This window comes from Sphaeramia orbicularis, chromosome 15, assembly GCF_902148855.1.
Source record: "Sphaeramia orbicularis chromosome 15, fSphaOr1.1, whole genome shotgun sequence".
In the NCBI taxonomy this organism is placed as follows: domain Eukaryota; kingdom Metazoa; phylum Chordata; class Actinopteri; order Kurtiformes; family Apogonidae; genus Sphaeramia; species Sphaeramia orbicularis.
The window spans coordinates 30,867,241-30,890,196 of NC_043971.1; the positions used below are offsets into that span (position 1 = coordinate 30,867,241).

Sequence of the window (22,956 nt, forward strand, 5' to 3'; positions counted from 1 at the left end):
TTTAATTTTGCGTTTTAGTTACAGTGGATGAGATAGATTTTTCAGAGTGGGATGGCGAGCACCTGACCTGGGAACCGCTGACGCAGAGGTGTGGCTGGCTCTGTCTTGCGGGCGTCCGGAGGAGATGGGGCATCTCGATCTCGCTCACGACACTTCTGGCACGGGAGGGGTGTGGAGAAAGGATGGGGAAAAGACCTCTGTGGGAAGTCCTCCCAGCCACAAACTCGAACTGGCCGCCCTGACCATCTGGTCGGCAGAGGCTTTCTGAGGCACGTCGTGGAAACCGGTCATTCTAGGAAGATTAAGTTGGATCCACACTCAGCCATAGGTGATAGCTGGGGGCATCGTTAAGGGGTGTGTGTGAACATGACAAATTGATGTGGCCCATTAGAAAAGCATCTTCAGTTTCACTTTCACTTTGCGCTGCTCTGGCAATCACAGACCGCTATCCCCCCAGTGACAATAATAATACCAGTATTGATGTGTTGCATGGCTACAGTAGTCAAATAATCAGGTTACAGCTCAAAATTGTACTTTGGCATCACAAATAAATCTGAATCGGTCAGTATACTGAATCAAATCAATATCAGATCAAATCGAATTGTGATCAGTTGATTCATTACCTTATGAATCAGAATCAAATCTGTCATAAGAAAATTGGCCATGATACCCAGCCCGAATAAAGACTAAAACTGTTGGTAGGTAAATGTCACAGAAAGCATCTAGTTAAAGATTCTACTGTCAGTCTGCACTGCATTGTGGTTTTATTTACAGCTGTTCAGCTTCTGTCCTTGCTACTGTTTATGTCCAAGTTTACAGACAGGAAGGAGAATTCATGATTATTCAGTGCACTTCACACACTCTATCATTTTGAGGGACTGAAGGTACGCTGGCCTTGATGCAAAGTAGCTACATGTTGTGCACATTCAAGTACACTTTGGAAATTCAGAGGTGTGTGATCATATTGCGACAAAAGTTGCTTAAAGATGAACCCTGTGTCTGTCGCCCTAATGCTACTTTCAATAAAACAGAAGAAAGAAGAGGAGCTGTTTTGTGCTGCTGTAGCAACTTGGTGATTCAATATACAGTTGCGGAAAAAAATATTAGACCACTCTTGTTTTCTTCAGTTTCTTGTTCATTTTAATGCCTGGTACAACTAAAGGTACATTTGTTAGTTGTTAAATATAATGATAATGACAAAAACAGCTCATAAGAGTTTAATTTAAGAGCTGATGGCTATCCATTTTCTGTGTTTTCTTGATAAAAACCAAAATAATAGCCAAAAACCGTGCTTTTAGGTATTCCATGTTTTCTTTTCTGTCTGTTTTAGTCACATGATACACACAGGAGTTAGTACTTGATTGCATAACCATTGTTTTTGATGACTTTTGATGGTCTAATATTTTTTTCCGCCACTGTAGTGGATGTGGTCCTTCAGCAGAAATGAAAAGCTCATTCTAAGGCAACAAAAACAGAATGATTTATATTTTCATGTGATTTCACACTGATTAAACTATAAATCTAAACTGTATGTTCCATTTTTACTCACCCCCTAAAATTCTCACTTGTGTAAATCCTTACTTGGTCTGTATTGCTTAAATTTTAGAGCTGAATAATGGCTCAGATGGTAGAGCGGGTCGTCCAATAACCGAAGGGTTGGCGGTTTGAATCCCACTCTGTCACAGTCATGTGCTGTTGTGTGCTCTTGTGGACAAGACACTTCACCCTCCTTGCCTCCGGTGCTGCTACTCACACTGGTGTATGAATGTTCGGTGGTGGACGGAGGGGCAGATTGGCAGCCACGCTTCCGTCAGTCGGCCCCAGGGCAGCTGTGGATACAAATGTAGTTTACCACCACCAGAGTGTGAATGAATAATGGATCCACTGCTTTGAGTATGTGTTCATAGAAAAGCGCTATATAAATCTAATCCATTATTATTATTATTATTATTATTATTATTACACTTAAAAATGCATAAAAACAATGTCATTTTCACTGAGGTCTATTCCCATGCTGTTGGTCTGGAGTATACAATTTGTAAGCCGAGCCACAATGCTTCATTTATAGTGGTTTGTTGTGACATATTTCACCATTATCAAAAAATTGCAGCTCCTATAATTTAGATATTGCACTTGGCCATATTGCGATTTCAATAAGATTCTGTTTAATTGCTCAGCTCGAATCCTAACGTGTCTGTGGATCTCTGGACCTCTGCATTATTTTCTCTTCGCTGGATAATAAAGTGTGCTGCACAGATAAGGCTCTTGGTATCCCACTGATCTGCAGGAGAAGAAACAAATACTATATGGGGGAGGCACACTTTATAAGTTTGTTATTGCCTCCAGACATTTACCCGAATACCAGGTTTCATCGCAGCTCACTACTGATGTTTTAATCTGAGAGATGACTGACTGTATCGTCAAAGTTAATGTTGCATATGTTGTGACAGCACACACTGAAACAGACATAAAACGTTCATCTTCTGAAGTCTACTGCTCCATTTTAATGCGCCACAGCAAGTAGCCCAGACTCTAAAAACCTATGCCTTGTTTTTATTGTAAAAAAAGCTGCAGGGCTCAGTGTTTAAATCTTTTTTTTTTTTTTTTTCCTCTCCCTAAGCTTTTCTTGTTTTTGTTTTTCTTCCATGGGATTGAGAAGGAAGTGTTTCTAATAAGACTGGCTGCTGCTACATGTTTCTGTCTGCTATGTCACCTGTGGCAAAGGCCCAGATGTTCAGTCTCAGTCACACAGGCAGTCTAATTGGTAACTAGAAGGTAACTCAGTTGAACGCATACCTCTTCCAAGGACCCGCAGTCCTGTAATTCAATCAAACAGCCTATATCATAATGTTAGAGAGAGTGGAAAAATAAATCCAGATCTCCCTCGCATTTCTTATTCTCCTTGGGTTCGACAGAGTGGATGTTGCACTGTAATACTGGGGCATTTTTTATGGGTCTCCTTCAAAATTTAACCCTTAGGGGTTCACGGTCACGGCCCCATGACTGAATCACATGACTTTTTCAACACGTCGTAGCATCGGAAGTCGGTTACGTAGACCACTGGGGACAATTGCATTCGAAAGCAGACCTGAGATATGACATTTTGAAACTGAGGCAAACAAGTGATATAGCGTTATTATGGCGATATAAAGCAAGCGTTATATTTCTTACCATATCTTCGTCATTTTTTGTCCTTTTTCCAAACGGAAAAACTGGTCGAATCTGTAGATTATAATTCACAGACTGCATTAGCATTACAGGTAAGAGTGAAGATGACCCCCACCGAAACCGGGAGGACTGGGGGGGGGGGGGGGGACCAGAGTCAACACCTATGTGAAGATATGTTTGTCAAATATTTGAGTACAGTTTTAATTTATTACAATTTTAATTTTATATACCTAATATTTGGAACTAATATTCACTTTTGAAGTCTTTGAAAAAATTCGTTATGCATCTTTGTATTATTTATTTTATTTTTCAAATCAGATTTTAAATATTTTGTGTGTTTTTTGTCCTTTTGTGTTGAGAAAGTAGGTTAAAGTGAAAAAATAATAGGCAGATGAGGTAGATGAAGGTGTGCTGAAAAAATGGATACCAAACATGGGTATAATAAACATTTCTTTATATAGTATATAAAGGCAAAATCAAAAGTACTCAAAAATGGCCAAAAAGGGCTCAGATCCCTAAGAGTTAATGATTTCATCCTTGGTCCTTGACCTATCTTTCCACCATCTTTCATAAATATAGATGCAAAAGTGAGGGTAAAATCCTGCTGATAGACAAACCAACAAACAAACGTGGGATTACATTACCTCCTTGGCGGAGATAATAGCCCTTCAGCTGTCATTACTGTGGTTCTCTGCTTATTTTGGGAGGAGAATGAAGAAGACCTGTTTCTCATCTTTTTAAGATAAAATAACAAATGCTGCCATTTAGAGCTGCACAATATATCATTTGAGCATCGTCATCGCAATGTATGTGTGCGCAGTAGTCACATCGCAGGTCCTGCAGTGTAGGAGGCAAATGAACTTGACATGTTCTCATCTAATTTCATCCTGGGTACCTGACACATACTGCGTGCAGCGATCTACCAATCACAATCGTTCTTAATCAGTTCGCCGAAGCAGACCACGCCCCTGCACGTGGAGTGAGTTGCTGGAAACATAACTGAAAAATGAGCAACGAACAAGAGAAAATCACTGAAAACGTAGACTTGGTGCCAAAAAAAACAAAACAAAACAACATCACTTATCTGGAATTATTTCAGCTACAAGAGGGATGATATTAGAACATGTGTTCTGTGTCGACAGTGTCTTGCACCTGTTGACACAACGATAGCAAAAACACAGCTAATTTTTTTGACCATTTATGTCGGCACCACACAGCTGTTATATCCTCCTGAGTAGTTTTTCATATTGCAATATCACAGGGTTAAAAAAAATCGCAATGTCAGTTTTTCCAATGTCGTGCAGCCCTACTGCCATTAAGTAGTTGTTCTCCACATCCACTTCATTAAAATCCTCACACACATACACACATGCAGCACTGATCCCTTCTCCATATTTCAGTGCATCCCTTCAGCAAAGATCCTGTGGCCGCCCTGTACTGTTTATGACTTACTGTTTGCACAAGATTAAAAAGTCAAACTGAACAAATAACCAGCGAAAAAGTAAACAGATATCCCGATGATGTTGTTCCCATGGTTTCAAAAGACAAGTTTTCACAACACTCTTATGATTCTTTCTGAAGTTATCCCTTAACACACAAACACTTGTCAACATCAGCCATGTCGAATCATCGCTGCAGCATATTAGAAGCTACCCGTGGAGACTCGCTGATGTGTGAGAAAAGCCACTATGTTCATCTTTATGTTTATTTGTGTAAGACATATAGTGCACCGCTGGATGTTTGCATCCATCAAACTAAGGGCTTTAGATTTCATTAAAAGTTTGTACTTTTAAGTTGCTAGTTTTGACCTTTCGCCTCGATTTTCCAGAGTCCACAGGAAGCATTTCATGACTATTAGCGGTCGGACAAGATGAAGGTTAGAAATAGTTTTTGTCTTGCCTCCTGATGTAAGACCATCTTTATTTGAAAACCAATAATATTCTTTTGTTGGTACTGGCGCTCGGACAATGCAGTTAAATTCCTTTGTGCATGAATAATTCTTTTTGGTCCTTTTGGGACATTGTAATAAAGCCGTCTCTATTTTCTTATTCTTTCGTGCCTTAACTGGTCCTCAGCTAAATGGAATTGGAACGAAACGCTGTGTTTTGGAGTCAGTGTTCTCCCATTTCTGATGACCGATGGCAGGAGAGAGATGAAAGGCCTAATGTAAAAAGCCATGCCTCCGCTTCTTAGTCTCCCCACCTCCTCTTTTCTCCTCTCGCTGATCTTTCTCCCTCCTCACCTAAGCTGCAGTGCATCTTTTCACAGCCATGACAGAATGCAGGGGCTTCAGCCAGTCCAGTCCATCGACACAGTACATAGATGCGAAAACCCACCAGTGCATATTCCACTTCTTCTTTCCCCCATCCCCTCTGCTTACTTTTGTCACTCACTGCTCTTTCTACCTTGTTTCTAGGGTACAATTTACTTTACGGGGGCAAAAACAACCCATACAGTTTTGCCCGAGCGAGCAAGCAAAGAGCCGCGAGCTTTTGGGATTTGGAATTCTTTTATGCTACTTTGTGGTATTTGCAGTGACGAAGCCTCCGGATGGCAGCTGAGTAAATGGGCTGAGGAATTTCACCGTGTGCAGCAAGGATACACATCATTTGTCAAGCAGGCTGTCTTCAATTATGCATCAGACACAATATTAACCATCAACGCGAGCTTCAATAAAAAGTCTATTTGCACACCAGCAGGATATCTCACATGCAGAGTGGGAATATGGTTATTCTTTGGTCATCTTGCTCCTCCTCTTCAAAATCCATCTATATAAAAATGCTCTTTTTGTTTGTGTTGCTTAGTTTATGGTCCCATTTGTCATAATAGTTACCATTTTTTTTTCTTGTGTATCCCTGTGTCGTTCACGCCTCTGTGCCTTCACGCCTCTGTGCCTCACGCCTCCTCTTATGCTGTCTGTTCACATCCAGAATACCTCTAATTGAGTTTTTGGACAGCCGGCCCCGATCTCAAACATTCCATGTGAGATAAAAGAAATTTTTGCATTAAAACATCAAAGGGGCACCCCCGCACCCTCACCCCATTCCACTTCCACACTCACCAAAACATGATGAGATCAAATGAACATCTAAGGTCAGCGTAGCACTGAAGGGTTAATGATGTGGAGACCGTGTGCGGATTTTTAATTCACACTCCCGGCAGATAACGACTCTCAGCCCATTCAAGTCGGCGTATCCCTCCACTGATGACTCATGCACTTTGCACTTTTGTGAACAACCTGTTTATTTAAAGCACTTTTTATGAATATATTTAAGGGTAATTTGATGTGGCATGACATAGATCTGTCATTAGCTAACACTGTCTTCTCGACTTGGATCAATAGGCTATTAACGGCAGCGGGCGTGGGGTCGACACCACATCTAAATACAGCATTGACATGTTAGCACAAAGTGATTCAAATGGAGAACTGATAATTTTCCCATTGCTCAGGTTCTTTTTTGTACTTTTCATCATATGGCTGTCTTATATCCCTAAGGCTACATTCAGACAGCAGGTCTTAAAGCACAATTCAGATTTTTTGTGTGCTCGTTCATATTACACATTAAATGCGACTTCTACCAGTTTTGAGTATGAACTGAATGCGACCCTGAAGTGACCCACATGTGCAAAAGAGGTCCTGACATAATACTTGACCACGCAGGCACGCACTGTGTTTACAGGAGTAAGTATGTTTTTCCTGCCACTCCTCCTGGGACACAGAATTATGAAGTTTGTCACATTTCAATGACGTAAAGGCTGGATGAATGCAACCTCAGACTGAAGTTCCATTGCAAAATATCACATACATATCGGATTTAGGACCACATATTAAAGTGGCCTGGGTCGGATTTGAAAAAAATCTGATTTGTGCTGTTCAAACTGTCTTTAACAGATCGGATACAGATCCCATATGGGCAAAAAATTTTTATTTGGGTGACATTTGCCTGCAGTCTGAATGTAGCCTTATCCCGCGTTTCCACTGGAACTGGCTCAACTCGACTCAGGTACCAGGTCCTATTCCTGGGGACCGTTTCCATTACAGGATACTACCAACTTTACTGTACCCGGACATCATAGCGAAGCGGTGCATTACTTCTGTGTCGTCTGCTCAGAGAGTTGCTGATAAACTCTCTCGTTGCGTGTTGTCTCATCAAGCTCATGCTGATTTTTTACGTCTGAACCTCCTCGACAAACCATGGTGTAGTTTTGTGGGCTGTCATTATGTGGATTAACCTACCACTATATTTACTATAAACTTCTGCATCTGTTTTTTGTAAAACGGTGGGTCACAGAGACAACTCTCTGATCAATCAGTGGTCTGCAGTGTTTACACGTCACGTTTTAGTATCTGATCCCCAGTCCTGGAACCTCGGGGGAAGTGATATCAAAAAACTTGTACCGTGTACCAGATTCCAGGTCCTTTTGCATAATGGAAACGCAAAAACACCGAGTCAAGTCGAGTCGAGTCGAGCCAATACCACGTAGTGGAAATGCGGCATAAGAGTCTAATACTTCTAAGTAGCTATGCAAATGATCCAACTATGTTTCCCTGACACCTCAGCCTCTGTTTCACATCTCTGTTGTAAGATAAGTGTTTGAGGATGTTTAGAATCTGCACCTGTATCCTCACACAACGAATAGAGCTTTATATGAAGCTTTCATTTCTGCCACAAGATAAATTGTAATCCGATGACCCTAACTGTGTGAAGTCAGCCAGAGAATCACAACAAGGTGTGTGTCTGTGAATGCCCGCCTCAATTCCAGTTTCATTAATGTGACCATGAGTCATTCGCTCAAATGATGAAAAGGATCCGAGTGGAGCCGTTCTATCAACCCAGCAGGTAGTGAGCGCATTTCATGAACTGTTTATTGCACCCACTACAAGCTTTCATTTCAGTGCTTGAATCATTCGCACCACAGGGTCAACACCATAATCATGATATGAAATCCAGCTGAAAGACATGGTCTCGATGATGCTGATGATGAATTTGCTTTAAGGTTTTAAAAGTAAATTGGTGCAGATGATATGTTTCTATTCTTTGATGTAAGTTCTCCTTGAACTTAAAGTTAGTCCATCGTATGCAGAGTTGTGTGTTGTGTTTTTTGCTTCTGTCATCACCAACCGAGATAGACACCTGGAGGTCACCTCTCGGAAAGAGAGTTAGAGCGAATAACCTCCGATAAAACTGCACATTTGATATTCTACATTCCCTTTATGTGTAAGCAATACACGAAAAATACCCTTCCCTGAGTGGTTATTTGGGTGTTGTGCTGATGTAGGCAGATTTTTGTTCGCTGCAATCCTTGTTTTTAGACTTCATACTGCATACTGTGTAGTCTGTAATGTGCAGATATGAGAACAAAATCAAACCCTCAGCAAGAATGATATTAAACACATCCCACCAAAGGCCAGACTGTTCCATTCTGGAAAAACTCTTGAAATAGTTTGTACGTATGTGTTCAAATTCCTATGCTTTTTGGCTTGTTTAGATGTTCTTAAAGATGGCAGAGGGACTGGGATTATTGTTTACTGTTCCATCACTGTTTTAGATATGAAGAGCCTGGCAAATGTCTGCATCGTGCTCTGTGTTTTTGTTTGGGTGGGTCACAAAGACGTCATCTGTCATATGTACTGATGAATCTAAAACATATATAGTGAATGAATCGGAAATATGTTGTAAAATTGGCAAGGAGAGTATGGATGTTGTTTCTGTGGATATATCTTTAGAGAGAGATTACTTTTAGCAAATGTGAGAGAGCAGGATTTATTTGCTTTTGGCAAAAAACTCAAAGCCTCCCTGTTTCCTCTTGTCTTGTTTCTTGGAAAGATTACATAAGAACTCACGGTAAAGACGTGTTGCAGATCAGTTTTTAACTCCTCACACATTTGTATTTGTTTAAAAAGTCAAGGTCCATTAGTGGATGTTGTATTTATGTTGTGTGTGTGAGTGTGTATGTTTTTTTTTTGTTTTGCTTTTCTTTTTTTTTCTTTTTTTTACTAATAAACACATTATTCCTATAAACTCAGTGTGTTTTATAAGATAATACAATTAACACATTTCAAGAGTCATTAATTCTGCTTTTAGCTTTTAAAAGTCCTAATTTAATCCTTTTTAATCCTTCTTACAGTTAAGCTAGTCTTTTCTTCTTAGTGGCTTTTTCCTCATATTTTCATCTTCCTCCGTCTTCTCTTTCCTTCCTTTACAGCCTCATGGGCTTTATAGTGGCTGCTTCACTTCCATCTGTTTCTCAATCAATTTGCTCTCATTTCCTGCCAATTGGTCCACCTCCATGGGCTAAGGCTCATTTAACAGGAAACACTGCATGTTCACATCATCAACTGTAGTTATGGTGATCAGACCGTGAGTCTTCAGGCAAACTCTCACAGAAGCCTGCCTGGATTCTTGCCATTTGTTTAAAGTTTTGGACATGGTTTTCAACAGCACTACTCAGGGATGACAGTCGATGTAGACACGGCAGTGCTTCAGCAGATGGCTCGTAAGTTTAGTGATTTTTACCTGTGTGACAGTTCAAAGGCCAGCACTGTACCTCCAGTTGTGCTGATGTGGCTGTTGTTAGATGAATAAATAAAGAGTTTGTTTCATTTGTAAGCTCATAGTCATATATTTTTAACTATATATGGAAAGCACACTGTTATCTGTGTTAGTCCATTTTAATTGCAAAATTATAGGCTCTTTACAAAAAAACAAACAGTCCACCCACTATAGCAAATATACAGCAGCTCTTCATTACTTTATTGCCTCTTCTTTTAACATTGTCTAATCTGTTAGGACTGGTACCATCATGAAGCCTATGATACTCTTAGAACCACTGTCCTTATGGGAGTTCGAGTCTTTTTTTCTATAAAGCTAAACTGAATCACGTCAGTTGTTTTTAAAAGAATCCAAGCTCTATGTGTCCTTGCTTACTAATTTCAAACTAAGCTCTGGAGCTGCTGTGGTGCGACTTGAGTGGCGATCAGAAAAAAGGAGCAGCCTTTCTGGTCAGTGTGATACACTTCCACCATTAAACATCTTCCCTTTTTGCTTAGGCTTCTGCTGCCACCGAAGAAAAAAAACGTGGTCTTTTGGCGTTAGTCTGATTGAGGTCTTATTTCGGTTAAGCTGTTTCAGGCCTCTTTGACAGCCCGCAATTGAGTTTCCCAGCTGACATGTATAAACCAATTAACAGAATATGCCTGTCCACCTTTGTGGCTGAAAAGGTCCTGCAGAGACAAATTCTCTCTAAAGTTGTAAATGTGTGTTCAGTATGGTTTTGTTTGCTTCTTCTTGCACACATTATGTTTGTAGTTCAACAGGAGTCTTTATTTTCAAGCTTTAGGATGTTTTTGAAGCTGACAAACATAAAGTATCATCTTTATTGTTATCTAAAAGAGTTTTAATTTGGCTTAATTACATTTTATCCACACAATACAGAGCCATGTTGTCTGCGTGCTGCACATGAAATAGCCGCTCTTATCAGTGGGAGCAGATGGAGAGCGTCCAAGTGAGAGACTCTGTCTGGCTCCATGTATGTCATAAGTAAGAGGATGAACTTGGCTGAATCTCAAAGGAGGTTCAGTCAGAAGAAGCACACACTCTCACTGTCCTTTTCTGACTGAATGTATGCCCATCTGTCTGTAGCTTTTCCTCTATCTCACGCACACGAACACGCCGATCACCTCACTCCTCCACATTCCTGCATGCAGTATCGCAGCTGGAGACAATATACACTCCCACGCAGTATCAATCTTTTTATCAAAAAACCCATTTGTAAGACAGTTCCGGAGACACGTAGGCTTGCAAAGCCCTTAGAAGCAGGTGGTTGTATACGGAGTCATGCATAGCTTTTACCAAAGTGCGATGAGATATTTCCCTCAAGGGCAAGATGCTGCAAAATAGTTAAAATCAGAAGCAGGTTCAGTCAACATTTTTCCTCCTTTTGCTTAAGCAATTACTGAAGCTAGGACCATTATTTTTTTTTATTTTTTTTTTTTAACATGCCCCAGCAGCAGTCACAGCTCTTAAATCAACCCAACACCAAGTATCTGACTCACATAATATAAATCCCACAACTCATTAATCAAAGGTAGTTTTTTTAGAGTCTCTGTAGTTGTTCTTACTCTACAACACTTAGTGGGAAGGATGAAGAGTTATTGAAAGGAGATATCAGTACACTTTTATCCAATAAGTTTATATTGGACCAGAGCTTTGTGAGATAAGGAGAAAGTGTGAACTGAGGATGTGAGTGACAGTGTCAAGAGATTTACAGTGATTAATGTTTGAGATTCATAATCCAGCCTATCACATGTACGTTGTTGCCATCTTAATGTGTGCACATCAGTGGAAGATCCCATCTGTTGGCTAGGTGAGGGGTAGACAGCCTCCCTGATGCCTTCTCCAGTGTGTGTGAAGTGCCCTGGTGTTTTGTTGCCCTGGCACCAACAGCTTTATCGTGCATGAATAGGTTCTTAACATGACTTATGGATCACTGCATTCAGTACGTTTACTCGTAAACAACAAAGCAGGTTTTGCAGGACATTATGTACTTTGGTAACCTGGTCATGCATAATCCTGAATATAGTTGTTTCCTTTTCCTCTTAAGTGTTTGTTATAGATTTTTAGCTTCATTGGGCAAAATGTATCATATTATAATTGGCTTCAGGTGGTCTGAGAGGACATGAGACTCCTGCCTTTAATCCTTACCCATGCTTTTGGATTGTAGGAAATCTACCCTGTGATGCAGATTTGAACTACACAAGCATTTTCAGGCTGATAAGAGGAAGGTTAAATATGTGTTTGTTAGCTGAAAATTACCAATTGCTGGTCAAATTTCAGCAACATAGAATTATATATGGAAAATTGTCAAAAGTGTAAAAATGGCTTCACTCGAAACATTAGGTTATCTGTATTTGTATTTAGTCTTTTCATTTGGAGTTAGAGGAGAAAGCTTCAATGAAGGTGTGTTTTGGTGTTGTTTTCCCCCTAAATTCAGCTCATGCAACTGTAATTATTTAATAGATGGAGGAGGATGGAGGAAAAATATTTAGAGTTCATTGTTTGAATGTTGACGTGTTGGAAGTGTGTGTTGAAAGAGGTGATAACTTTGAATATGTGTAAATTTAATAAACAGTCAAAATGCAATCAGTTTTAGTGTCTGTTTTTAGACTATTAAACTATCATTAAAATAATGAAACAAGTTATATACTGTATTAGGTAATTCCCACTTTTCAAATGGGTTTTAAAGTGGGTTCAGATTATGAATGAATAAATATTAGTTAATTCCATATACTCTTTTTATTTTATCTTTTTTTTTCATTTGTTTCAGGAATGCTGCTCTTAGTATTTGACATGTTTGATTGTAACTAAAAACTCATTTAATGCCATTTCTTAGACAAGAATGGTAATGTGGCGAGAGTTCCCATCCTTGTCATTGTTATGTTTTTATTTTTTGTCCAATGTACTGTAATATAACCCAGCTAGGGACTGTCATTGGGAATCAGCCTAAGCCATAAATGCTTTGGTCTGTAAAAATAATCAATGAAACATACAAATAAATGCTATGATAAATTAATTAAAAAAAAAAAAAAACTGTGGTTATCTTCTTGTACATTGATTCTACTGTATTTTTGATATTTAAGTGGTTCACTGTTGCTTGCTGAGAAAGCATCCATTTCTTTTATTTGTCTCAGCAATTGCACTTTTAAGTAACTGTTCTGAATATTTCTTGCTCAGAGAAAAATCTGTAGAGCCACTACAAACTAATGCAGTTGTAATTACTTGACATTTTATCAGTAACTTTAAAGTAGTGGCCTTTACATGTGTGCCACACTTCTTTTGCTTTCTGATAATAAGCTATTGCACATTCATGTTCTCCATCTGAATTACCCTTTCATATTATTGTGGGAAAAGCCCTCTCATTCATATGATATTAAATGCAAATTGAGACTCATATCAAGGCTTGTTACAGATTTGAAGAGGAAACTTGAAAATGGTAATTATCTCATTCAGTCCCTCTTTATGGTCCACTTGAGGAAGCCTCTGCAAACTCAGCTGAAATGTGGAGCTCAAAGGCCAAGTAAGGTCATCAGTATTAGGATGAAGAGCTCCATCTGGTGTAAAAGCCTTTTGCATAAGCATAGACAATTGTTGTACGTTTAGTTTTACATTTGCATGTATTTATTGTAGTCTTTTGCCGACTGAAAATGTCAGTGTTTCTAAAAAAAGATGTAGCTGCAAAGAAAATCGTCCTCGCCCCGAAATGTCATGCAACTTCCCATTAGTAGTAAAATATTCCTTCAATTGACCTTTGAGATGTAATTTGTGAATGCAACACAAAAAAAAAATAAAAAATTGCAACCTACTCAGTTAAGGATAGTGCGTGTGTGTCATTTGAATAGTTCCTTCATGTTTCTGCATCCTCTCATTATCTGCTTTCTTTTATTTAGCTATGCAAACCAGCTTTGCCTTCCATTTTCATAGTTGTTTTTTAGTCTGGAAACCGCTTCATTACTTTTGATTATTTTTAATGGCAAGCTCACTTTTGTAGTGTATTCATATCTGTCTCTTAAGACTTGAAGACTGTTTTAATGAGCTCTCATAAGGTCTGCTTCCTTAGCCCCTGGCTATATCCAGTTATGTGCAGCAGGCAACTGTACTAGACCAAGACTATATAAGGCATGAACACTTCCCTAGACATGAAGACATGCCATTCTTCCTTTTGACAGATATTATCCAGTGGGGAATGGTAGCTAAACTCCTTGAGTAGATCCTTGATTAAAACATATTGCGTAAATAAAGATTTTAACACCACTGCAGATGACTAGTTGAATACTGTAAGCCACATGAGCTTTTTGGCAGTGGCACATGTGGAAAGATATACAAATTAGGTGCTGATCAATGACCTTCGACTCTACTGTGAGAAAAAAAATGTATGCTTTTCAAACCCAGAGAAAGTCAGGGTGCCATAGGTGTGTTTCATTTCCTAATTTAGTCACATCCTCTTAAACTCTCACCCTCTATTTTCCTCTTCTTCTCTCTGCCCTATTGCTCTCTCTTTCGCCTCGCAGACGCCATGATCCAGCCAGAGGAGGATAATCGCGCACCCCCAGCAGACAGCATGGACACCGAAAGGCACTCTGCTGAAAGGTGACCTCCAGACACTTCACCTCCCCAAAACATTTGGTGAGTTAAGAGTCAGAGAATCCCTTGTATCTACAAATGACACCATCCCCTCCAGAGCCTCTCAGCATTTAACAGCACATCAATACTCATGTTAGACATTTCAGCTGAAATATTGGGGAAAAAATAGATTATTTAAAGTTTTTGTCCCATTCCTGTTACTCCTGCCAATGAAAAGAAAATTCAGTGATCATTTCTTTGCTGGGATATTGTATTATCCTGAAGCAGTGATTACCTTTCTTCTGAATGCCATTTTACCCCTTTGGCCTGAAAAAAATCTTTATTCCTTAATTAAGGGTATGTCTTTTTCTTAATGAACGAAGTATAAACTGGTATTTCATTTGGGGTGGGATCAATAAGCTTCTGTAAAAAGTTCACCTTTTGCTCTTTGCCGATTAAAATATGGTGATAGGTATTGATCAGTCGTTATGCAAGACTTAAAATGCCTTCTTTTGTGTTCGTGTTTCGTCATGGCTCGTAATGGCAAAGTACCACCTCTCCATTATTCACAGTGACATACGTATTGTTTAATGAGCCACTTCCAAAAATATATCCTACTACGATGTCCATATGCTGAATGCACTGTATGTTAAGAGATTTATTGGTCACAGCGGTCATTCATACTGACTCTAAAGTGACTACACTCTCCACAGCCCTTTATTCTGTGTCTAAAACCAAACTCTTCAAGATGACATGTGAGAGGATTTCTTTAAATGTCTGAGTTAGTGAAATCTAACCAGTATCCATGCTCTGGGAGCCACTGATATGATTGTACCTGCTGTTTATCAGATGTATTAATAGAATCGACACTAACAGGGAGAGAATATAGTTCCTAAAATCTGATTCTGGTAGATATTTATCAGCATCAGCTTGAAGCGTTTATGCACAGAGCAGGCTTTACGTGTCATTTTTTACAGTGTAGAAGGGGGCTCTTTATGGCCAAATGAAGAAAAATGATTCCAACAGCCAGCACGTACTACATGTGACATGTGAGGACTGAATTAAGATTGACTTGAAATGTCCAGACTTATCCTTGAAACCTTATATCTGGCCTCATTAATAAAAACCCAGTGTCTCTTTTAGGAAGCGTGGAGGATTTCAGACTCATTAGTACCCATGTAAATGTTTGATAAATCATGGCCAATTTTAATTTAGATGCACATTCCAGGCAGTTTTTTTTTTTTTTTTTTAATATGAGCATATGCAGCAGTCCATATAGGGCAGAAATCCTCAGTACTTGGTGCTAACAATCTGCAAGCTATTACCTGAGGAATCTAAATATGGGTGCAAATGAGAACTAAACAAAAATAAATAAATAAAAGGAAGCACAAAAATTCCTGAAAACAACAACCACAAACCCAAAACCAACAATGCTACTGATATCAGTGCTTGTAATAATTATACTAATAATGTTGATAATAATAATAATAATGGTAACGTGTGGTGAATATCAATATGCAGGGGAATTGCTGGACTCAGGGAAACAGCATTGGTTAGATCTTTCTATTTATGTTTGTTGATTTGTAGTATTGTGTGTAAAGGTTTGTAATGTTTTTACATGTAATTTCTTTGTTCTTTTATATATACAAAAGCACATACACATTTCTACAGATATATACATGGGGTACATGGGAAGTAAATTAGACCTATTATGCATGCCCTCTCCTTTTTTACTAGACATTTCAGCTCCATCCTCTACCTGCACCCCTTGTCTCTGATTGGACACTCCCTTTGCCACTCTGTTATATGGTGCAATAATTATCCTGGAGACTTCTATTCATATGCCCAACCCATCTTTGCAAATATGACATTGGTGGTTGTATAGAACTGGTTTCCTAGCAGATGTATTTCATTATCTTGATGTTTCATATCTTTTTTTAAATCAGGTGGATAGTGACCCTGATGCAGACCACAAAACACGTTGGTATAAATTTAGAGTTAAATTGAGTTGCTCTGTATGACAAGTACTGCTGGAGTTCTTGTCTTGTTGCATGTTTTTTCTCCTTCTCCGTTCACTTTTTAAGTATGTGAAATTGTGCCGGAACCTTCTACTTAGATTATTTTTCAACAACCACAGACTTTCAGACATCAGAAAACTGGATTTTCTTTGACTTGTTTTGTCAAATACCAAAAAAATTTAAGTAGATAAGAGTTTAAATGAGGATATTTCCTGTGAAAAATCACAACAAAAGTTTAAAAAGGAAATAAAAGTTGTACCTCACAGATTTTTTTTTTTTTTTTTTTTTTTGCATCCTCATAATGTGCAGCAGGCTTTGCTTTATATAAATAACTTTACTACAATGCACTTGGTTTACAAGTGACTCTGGCAGCTCATATAAGTTTAATTTCTAAAGGGTATTAATACCAAAAAGCCATAAAGCTTTAAAACCACATCTTAGGGTAATAAAATAGTTCTTTTGGGAGGAACCCGACCAGGGCTGAATTAATTACAGTCTGAAGGTACTTCATTCTGCAGTGACTTGGATGTTCATGGATACATTTCCTTGCATGGGTTTGATCCACTCCTTTGAAAGTTATTGTTATAAGAAGTACCCCTCGGCGTGCATTCCTCTTTATGGTAATCGAATTAGCTATAGAACCAATGATTGATAGCAGAGTCACATACATTTGAAAGCAGAGAACCTCAGGCTACAATCAATGCAATCTAAGTGAAGCAAACACGTCAAATTTCAAATCAAACAAACATCTAAAAAATAATAATTTTCTTAAACAGGCCACAGGCAAGACTCATTTGTCACAGAGGAAATGTTCTGTAAACAGTAAACAGTGAATGCCATTGCTCTGTAAGGAGTTCAGGGGCTTTACAGTTTGTCATGAAGCATATCTTTGAGTAGGGTACAACGACAGGAGCGGTTAAAAGCACTCGAGCGTTGGATAGAATTCAGTCAGCGTGCATTTAATTTGGGCTTGTGGTGAGAGGAGGCATAGACATGGAGGTTGTACAGTGAATATTGAAGTCCATTTAGGCAGGTGAAGAAGGATGACTAAATGCAGAGATAAACCATTTCTGTCATTTCATTTCCAGAAATATTATTACATGTCTGAGGCAATGCATTGGGTTGATGTAATATGTTTCACCTCTGGTACAAAATTGTTGTTTCAGTTCACATTTATGATACTGACAGATAGATAATATCTCATTTGAAGTTTAAGACATGATTTCAGATTTTGTTTACGTTACCACTGAAGCGACACCCTCTGTAGGAAGCTGACTGTTGCGCCTCTCAAACTTTCCATTTTTGCACAGCAGATGTAATGATTGCAATGATTATAGAGACAGATTTACATCTCAGACATGCAAGTCATTTCAGACAATGGGTGTCTGATTTGAGCCCAAGGTAGACAGAAGCTTTTGTTTCCGTCTGTCTCCTGTCTCTTTTGGTAAAATGACAACCATCACCTCTGGCAGATTAACATGAACTCTGTGAGTCTGTCTCTGGTGGATTCATTCATTAAAAAACTGCTGTGCTATAGTTACATAAATACATGATCTCTTATATAAATATTGAAGTAAATGATGTTTAATGTCCCTGAACAGACAGCATCCTAATCAGGTGATACTTCATTTAAGTTATTTAAATGAAGAGAGTAGAGTGTGGAAATATTAAGCATCATTTACCATTTAGCACAGTATGATGATCAAAAATGTATAATTATTAGTTATTTACCCTCATTTGGTTAGAGCTTAAAAATAATATTAACATTAAGATGAGATTTAAGCTTGGTTGATTGAAGTTTAAACAATATTTTCGATGTAACTGCCCCTATTTAGGGCAGGAATGAACTGTTAACCAACACCACTCAGTGTCTGTTATGATCTGTGCACAGTGTTCTGCTAAATATGCTGCTAAAGTCAGGCTACATGAGTGTTTGTGAGGACAAAAGGTCCACACACTTAAAAGTCCATTGTGGCTTCATTAGAACAGTAGATTGTGTTTCATAATACTACAAGCATCATAAGGACCTATTTGGTATTCAGCCACAGTTCTTGGGGTTCATTTTTTCAATTACACAATAATCTTTGACTAAGTAAGGAAATGTCTGATGTGTCAGGTCTGTTAATACAGGCACACACTTGGTCCAGCGTGGTCCTCCTTTGAAATCTGTATTGTCTGCAAAGTACATGGAATTGTAAATATGCATCTTTTCACTGTTCAAACATGTTTCAGCTAAAAATTTATTTAGTGTTCAAATTAGTGCATTGAGATATATATATTTGGAACGGCATAACCAGGTAGCGGGCATAGTGTACAGGAATAGCTGTACCAAGTATGGCCTGGAGGTCCCAGGGTCCAGATGGGAGACACCCCTGAAGGTGATAGAGAAGAAACAAGCCAAGATCCTGTGGGACTTCCAGATCCAGACCGACAAGATGGTGATGGCCAATCAGCCTGACATGGTGGTGGATAAACATCAGAAGACAGTGGTAGATGTAGCAATCCCAAGCGATAGCAACATCAGAAAGAAAGAGCACGAGAAGCTCAAGAAATACCAAGGGCTGAAAGAGGAGATAGAGGAAAATGTGGGGTGTGAAGGCAACAGTGGTACCAGTAGTGATCGGGGCACTAGGAGCAGTGACTCCCGAGCTGAGAGGACAGCTCCAGCAGATACCAGGAACAACATCAGAGATCTCTGTCCAAAAGAGCGCAGTCCTAGGAACAGCTAAGATCCTGCACAGAACCCTCAGGCTCCCAGGCCTCTGGTAGAGGACCCGAGTCTGAAGGAGACGCCGCCCAGGTGGGCGAGAAGGAGATTTATATATATATATATATATATATATATATATATATATATATATATATATATATATATATATATATATATACACACACACACACACACACACACACACACACACACACACACACAGCCTAACCATGTATTTTGGCTTTGAATGCCATTACAGTATATTAATATTGGGTGTCTGACAAATCCCTTTTTTTCCAATAGAGTTGATTTAAGGCCAACAATTAATATTTCAGCTATTTTCATTTCTGTTGCTTATTTCCTCATTTGCCTATTGACATGTCACCTGCCACTTCCATGCTGGTGTTGAAACTGATGAGTGATCATTTTGCTCAAGGAGCTCCATTGTACAAAACGCTTTTGTGTAATAGTTAATTCAGAGCTTTGCATCACAAGATAACAAAAACAGTTTTTAAGTAATTGCAGCACTTGAGGTATGAAGATAATTTTCTCCTGCAACATGTTGCTAAATGAGATGTTTTGTGACTTGGTTTACATTTCTGTCAGTCACATATCTTCATATGAACAGCTGGCTGCTCCCCATGTTTTCCACTCCTAAGTTGCTTAATTGTTCACTTCACCATAGAATAAAAAATTGATTTAGAGAAGTTATCATAAACATATTCTAATTTTCAACAGCTGCTCATTAAATATAGTGTTTATTCAGCTCATTCAGAACTCTGCTGCTAGAGTCCTCACAAAGACCAGAAAAGCGGACCACATTAGTCCAACTCTGAGGTCCTTACACTGGCTGCCTGTCCATCAGAGGATAGACTTTAAAGTTCTTTTGCTGGTCTATAAAGCTTCGAATGGTTTAGGACCAAAATATACATGAGTGACCTCCTGACTCAGTATGAACCCACCAGACCCCTCAGGTCATCTGGATCCGGTCTGTTGTCAGTTCCCAGAGTCAGAACCAGACATGGAGAAGCTACGTTCAGCTTCTATGCTCCACATGTCTGGAACAAACTTCCAGAAAACCTCAGATCAGCTGAAACCTTCAGTTTATTTAAATCCAGGTTAAAGACCCACCTGTTCTCAGCTGCATTTGAATAGAGTTTTTATTCTTTTAAGCTTAAAGTTTTTATCTGTTTTATCTGCTTATCTGTTTTATCTATTTACATACTTTTTATTGCTTCTGCTGTAATGCTTTTAATGTTTTGTGTAAAGCACTTTGAATTATCTTGCACATGAAATGTGCTATATAAATAAACCTGCCTTGCCTATTCATTCTAATTAGATGTACAGTTCATTGTAATGTGTGCAGATTATTTCTCTGGTCTACAATATTTTCAGAACTTATCTGCTTCAGAGATAAGATAAAATGGATTGGAAAACAAATGGCACAAGTGCTGATTGCGTAATGCTTTCAACATATATGATAAAGTTCCATTGAATATATAGTCAGGTACACATATATCTATGTAACAGATTAATGAATCTTACACTAGAATGAATCTGAAAGGTATTCTAATGTGCAGACAGTGCTTAGACCTAATACTGTACTATGGAAACTACAGCCAACTAGTGCTTCTGACCCAAATTTGGTAAACTTTCATGTTCCAAATGCTTTTTTTCTTATAAACCAGTGAGAGACCCCCGCCTGTATCATGAGAAGCTCCTCTTTTGCATTTCGTTCTTGCCTGTTAACAACTGTTTATGCATATAGCATAATGTTAGTGGCTTTAGGAGACAGCTGTGATCTTCTCAAACACAGGGGTGCCAAAACGTAAAAGACCCTAGGGGAAGAGTAGGTATTCCTCTGGGGACAGATTGAACCATGGGTGTTATGGAAAGGAAAAGCACCACAGCTGCAGTGGTGCAGACCCACAGTTGTGACAGTGTTTGTGATGACTTTTTAGTGTGCTCTCAGAGCCTAGAGCTGCTGTCATCCACAGACAGACAGAACTCTGAATCCCCATTATGGCATAGAGCTACACATATGGTCTATGGTAATCACTTGTGATGGGAAGTAATGTTATGATGATAACACATGTCAGGGAAATGTATGTGACCGTTTTACTGGAAAGGCAAAATGTTGGCGCATTAATGTCTGTGGGCACATTAGGAGGCAACAGTTCATCATAATGGTAAAAAAAAACACAATAGAATTAGACAATATTATTACTTTTAGAAGTGAACAGCCACTTATTTGGTGCAACAGGTGTTTTTAAATCAAGCAAAATAATCAAATGAAAGTGAAGACTTTGGACGGTAGTTGATGGCACACAGAGTACGTAATGAGTCTAATTTGGTTTCCTGCCATATTGCTCAACTGCCTTCAGCCAAATCCCTCATGCACCTCGCAAACTCATCCTCTGACTGTTTTGTCTAAGCGCAGCTTGGGCTCCAGTTGCTGATTCCTGCTGTCACTGTGTTTGTTTCACAGCAGTCTTTCTCTTCTGTCATCAAATTGTCACTGCAAAGTTTGGTCCATGCCTTCGGTGTACGTGCTCTGTGCGGTTATTGCAGAAGGGTATATTGTACCTCTGAGCGGCTTCTGTTAAACTTAATTTTCACAGTGTCTCTGCTGTCCTCTTTCTGTTGCAGCTGTGAGCTCTGTGAGGCATTTCCAAGTGATTTACCCTACAAAACCAAGCAACAGTCTACAAGAAACATCTCCTAAAACATACTTTTTGGTCGAAATATCCTTGCTTGAAACTATAAATTTATGTACCGTTTGAGGTAACATACAAAATTTAGGTTCGTTTTTAGGTAGTGCACATTATCTCCAAATCTCTTCTCATTAAACTCTGAAAAATTATCTTTGTCATTTACCTCAGTTTATGATATTTCAAATCAATAATCTTGTACAATTTGTGGTTTGTTTCCTATTTCTGCTAGTCAGTCTGTCTAAAGGAGCATTGCTGGGCATGATAACTTTATATTAAATGCATATTTATATAAAAAAAAAAAAAAAAACAAAGGTTAACCTGCACACACTCCATCTTAAGATATTCCTCTACCAACCTATGAGCGCACTGCAGACGCCTGTTAATCTACAATGATAACAGTGATTTAAACAGTTATGTGTTAAATCTAACAATATCATTTTATCATCAATATTGACTTGGGAGAAGAAGCCAAGTCAGTAATTTACCAAGAGCCATTTGAAATGTTAAAAGGGAAATTTGGCATTAGGGATGAACACACGAGTATTGTTTTTCTTTCCTCCCTTCTCTTCCCTTTAACTTTCCCTCCCTCAGAAAGATTCCCTTGTTTTATTATCCTTCCTACTTCAGCTGCCAGAACACACAGTTCCATACCTGCTGAAGACAGTGTCCAGATGCATCTCTCCAGCTTTTCTCCTGTGGCATAAATATATTTTTATGTGGTGGCTTTCAATTCATGCACCTCCTCAGTTCAGACATGTTTTTCCTGCTGACGTGGAATGCACTGGTGAATGTACCACTGTAGTCTAACCCCTGTACATCTTATGTGCACATCAATATTTAACACACCTCAGACAATTCCAACCCTCACTAGACATTCCTAGAATTTTTTATTGACACCCATTGGCCATTTGCTGCACAGTTCCTTCACCTTGTTTCAGTACAAGAACTGTTTCACAGCTTTTATTCGTACAGTATGAAATATTACTTAAGAGGCAACAAAACCTTGAAACTAAAACCACATTGCTATCTCTTAGGAACACAATACACTGAGAACGACCTTCCATATTTCTGCTATTACTATATATTGCTATGCTTTTTAAATTGCACCTTCCTACTGTGACACCTTAAAGCCGTATAGTCTGGACTTCACACGTTCTATAATTGTGCCCATTTTCAATGTGCTCAAATATACACATGGAAAAGTGTATTTTGCTAGATACCTTTTA

General features: G+C 38.8%; 1 protein-coding gene across 1 annotated transcript in view; it reads left to right on the forward strand.

The window, feature by feature from the left end:
* chrm3a (cholinergic receptor, muscarinic 3a) overlaps positions 1 to 22,956 on the forward strand; it is a 107,210-nt gene that overhangs the window by 19,112 nt on the left and 65,142 nt on the right. The window contains exon 2 of the mRNA XM_030155757.1: positions 14,237 to 14,351. The gene's annotated coding sequence lies outside the window, so the exon portion shown is untranslated. The remainder of the gene's footprint in view (positions 1 to 14,236; positions 14,352 to 22,956) is intronic.